The 3990-nt window shown below is 38.8% G+C and overlaps 1 non-coding gene across 1 annotated transcript; it reads left to right on the forward strand.

The window, feature by feature from the left end:
• The first annotated feature begins 525 nt into the window (after nt 1-525).
• LOC114377761 lies at nt 526-632 on the forward strand. Its single transcript, XR_003659197.1, has one exon. It is a non-coding gene; the product is annotated as a small nucleolar RNA R71 (small nucleolar RNA).
• Nucleotides 633-3990: the final 3358 nt, after the last annotated feature.

Consider the following 3990-nt stretch of genomic DNA (forward strand, 5'->3'; position numbering starts at 1 on the left):
GACCATCTGAGATTAGGGTGATTCCTCCATCCAGGGTTGTATCTGTTGCTGGAGAGGTTGTAATTGTTCTGTTGTGGTTGATTTTGCTGCTGAGGTTGAGGAGGTCTATTGTAAATGTTTGCAACATAAGCTTCGGGCTGCTCAATTGCTCCAGGTTGCTGCATGGAAGGGCAAAGGTCTGTATGGTGGTCAGCAGAGGAGCACAAACCACAGACCCTTGCAACAGGTACAGATTTCTGGTTCAAGGCCTGCTGGGTTACCAAGTTAACCAATGCATCCAGTTTGCCTTCAAGCTTCTTAGTTTCAGATGATGCAGCTGAGTTTGTAGCTACCTCATGCACTCCTCTAATGACCATAGCATCATTTCTAGCGCTAAACTGCTGGGAGTTGGAAGCCATCTTCTCTATTAAATTTCTAGCTTCGGCAGGAGTCATGTCTCCAAGGGCTACACCATTGGCAACATCTATCATACTTCTCTCCATATTACTGAGTCCTTCATAAAAATATGGGAGAAGCTGCTCTGAAATCTGATGGTGAGGGCAACTGGCACATAGTTTTTTAAATCTCTCCCAGTACTCATACAGGCTCTCTCCACTGAGTTGTCTAATACCTGAGATATCCTTCCTGATGGTTGTGGTCCTAGAGGCAGGGAAATTTTTTTTCTAAGAATACTCTCTTAAGGTCATCCCAGCTCGTGATGGACCGTGGAGCAAGGTAATACAACCAGTCCTTTGCCACTCCTTCTAAAGAATGAGGAAAAGCCTTCAGAAATATATGATCCTCTTGGACATCTGGGGGTTTCATGGTGGAGCAAACAATATGAAATTCCTTCAAATGTTTGTGCGGGTCTTCACCTACAAGGCCATGAAACTTTGGAAGCAAATGAATCAGTCCAGTTTTAAGAACATATGGGACATCCTCATCAGGGTATTGGATGCACAAGCTTTCGTAGGTGAAATTAGGTGCAGCCATTTCCCTTAGAGTCCTCTCACGGGGTGGAGGTTGTGCCATGTTCTCAGAATGTTCAAAATCAGAATGCTCAAAATCAAGATGTTCAAAATCACCAATAACAGAATGCACAAATTCACTAGTAATGGAATGCTCAGGATGATCAAAAGGTATAAAATGATGCCTAACTAATCTATGAAATGTCCTATCTATCTCAGGATCAAAGGGTTGTAAGTCAGATGGATTGCCTCTAGTCATACACTACATTCAGCATGCACAACTAGTTGCCTTGTCATGTAAATAAAGGTGCAGGTTTGAACTACAGCTGCCCTCAAATGATATCCAAATGACTTGAAATTTTCTGAGCAACCTTATAAAATGATGAGAAGATAGCACAAAAAATTTCAGGCAAAAATTCCAAGTCTAACTATGGAAGCTAAAAATGGTAGGTTAAGAAAAATAAGTGAATAAAACTTGAAAAATAAAAATTTTTTGACAGAATCACTATTTTTGGATGATGGAGACCTCAGCCGGCCCCCTATGGTCGGCTGCCATGGTGTAGGAAATTTTTTTCTACCCCAAATACATATATAATAATTGCGATTCTGATAACCGGAGCAAAAGTTATGGCCGTTTGAAGTTTCGACAAACACAAAATTTGCTACTTTTTTGGAACTTTCAAATCTGACCAAACTAAAGGCTCTAGCTATTTTTCCCACAAAATATATATTAAAAGAAGTTACCACAAAAAACTTCAGCCAAAAATAACAACCCTAGCTACTAAAACAAAAAATCTCAAATAATTCAGCATGGGTGGTCGCTAAAATCCATCTCTACTTGATTTCTACTACTACTCTGTTTTGCCGCAAGCAAAAGTGGTCGCTAAGTCCGTTGCAAAACACTATTCACAGCAAAACACCCAAAACTGAAACAGGAGAAACGCTTAATAGGAAAGCTGAAACAGAACACACACTAAACAAAATACTAGGACACTAAACAACACTAACACACATACTAACACAATACTAACAATTAAACTTAAAACACGAAAGAATTAAACACACAATACTAGCTAGTTATTATGAACCTTTGGACACTGCTCCCCGGCAACGGTGCCAAATTTGATCGAGGCCGTACCCAAATCAAATAAACATGAAAATGCAGTAACTAGGAAGTGATCCTAGGTCGTTTCCCAACGAGCAATGATAAACCAAATGTTCATAATATACTTGCAGTAACAATAACGATTGGGGGGGTTTGTTTGTTTTGTGATTTAAGGAGCAGAACAAGTAAACTGGAATACGAAACTAATAATATTAAAAATGGGTTGTTTCCTCTGATTCAGAAGCCATTCTCTTATCATGGGTTATGGAGAATTCGTCCCTAACAGTTAACCACTTAATCCAACCCTATTTCAATTTACCAAGTGAAAATCAACTTAGGATTATCAATACGTGATTAGGCACCACATACACCAGTTAGCCCTTCGTCCATTAAGCATGAATGCAAGTTAGGCTCAGAGGCAATTAATCGAACACGAAACATGCACTGATTAATGTTCACGAATTTGGGTTAACTAGTGAAGGGAAAACTGCCAGGGAACCACATTATAACCGAAACCTCAAAGAGAGTTGGGCTTCGTCCTCAGAAGGAAACAACACCAGAATATTTAGCCTTCCATAGATTCAAACAGAAAACGTAAATGAAGCATGAAGCAGAAACGTAAATAAACAGAAACGTAAATGAGATAGAAACAAAAATGAAAACAGAAACGTAAATGAAAGTAGAAGAAGAAACAAGAACGAAATTGTAATTAGAAGCAGGAAATGGAAAATTGCATTATGTGAACAGTAGCATCCAAGCAGAAAAAACGTAAAACCCTAAACAAAGCTCTGAATAATGAATGGCATAACAGAATAGCCCAGCACGAATCCCAAGGCTGCTATTTAAAAAGAGTCACTCAAAATCACTGGGCCCTATTACAATACTCTGACCCAAAACGAAATAAACACTGAACCACATAAAATAAAATTGCGAAATTTCCTAATTAGAAATTAACTAAGGTAAGCGTTGCTTTAATTGCCCTCTTCAAGTCCACTACCAAAATCCAGATTAAGCCCAATGTTTCATTAATTCCTGAAATTAGATTAAAAACATCAAATTAGCTAAATGAGCCCAAATAATAAAACTGCCTAATTAATTGACAATTAAGACCAATCAGTAATAAAAATGGTGCAAAAAGGGTTTAGAAAATAGAAGAAAATGATGGCACATCAAAAAGCAATTACCGATGATAAGAGAAGGAGATAAAGATGCACAAAAAAATAAAGAGGACCCCTAGGGGTCCATGAATCATGTTCAAATTCTTAAAAGCGAAAACAAACTGGACGAAGAATGAAGAACGAACGAAGAACGATGTAGAAATCGATTGCAGTCGCGATTCGACGGTGATTTAGTTTTTTTTCTCTTCTTCCTTCTTCTTTTCTCTTCTTTCTTCTCAATTCTGGACTTCTGGACCTTAGAACCTCTCTCTTAGCCCCTCTTCACACCTATTTATAGCAAAACAAGGCATTTGGGGTCATGACAGCTCGCCCAATTTTGTGTGACACTTAGGCTATAAATAGAGGTCATGTGTGTGCATTTTTTGGAACTTTGATCATTTGAAAACTAAACTTCAGATTTTAGAGCTCTTTTAATGCACAAAATTTCATGCTCTTCTCTTCCTCTCCCTTTATTCATCTCCATCTTCTTCCAAGCTCTTATCCATGGCCTCCTATGGTGGTGAGCTTCTTCTACACTCATCTTCTCCTTGAAGTGGCATCTCCTCTCTCCCTTCTCCATTCCACTGCCATTCATCTTCCAAGAAGCAAAGGAATCCATTGATGAAGAAGATCCTAGGCCTATAAGATCCAATGGAGCTACATCATGTGGTATCAAGAGCATCTTCATCTAGGTGAGGTTCTTTTGCATCCTCTATCTTTTTGTTCGGTGAATTCTCTGTAATTCCTTGTTCTTCATCTTGTTGGATCCAGTGGCCTCAGA

Source organism: Glycine soja, chromosome 11 (genome assembly GCF_004193775.1).
Source record: "Glycine soja cultivar W05 chromosome 11, ASM419377v2, whole genome shotgun sequence".
In the NCBI taxonomy this organism is placed as follows: domain Eukaryota; kingdom Viridiplantae; phylum Streptophyta; class Magnoliopsida; order Fabales; family Fabaceae; genus Glycine; species Glycine soja.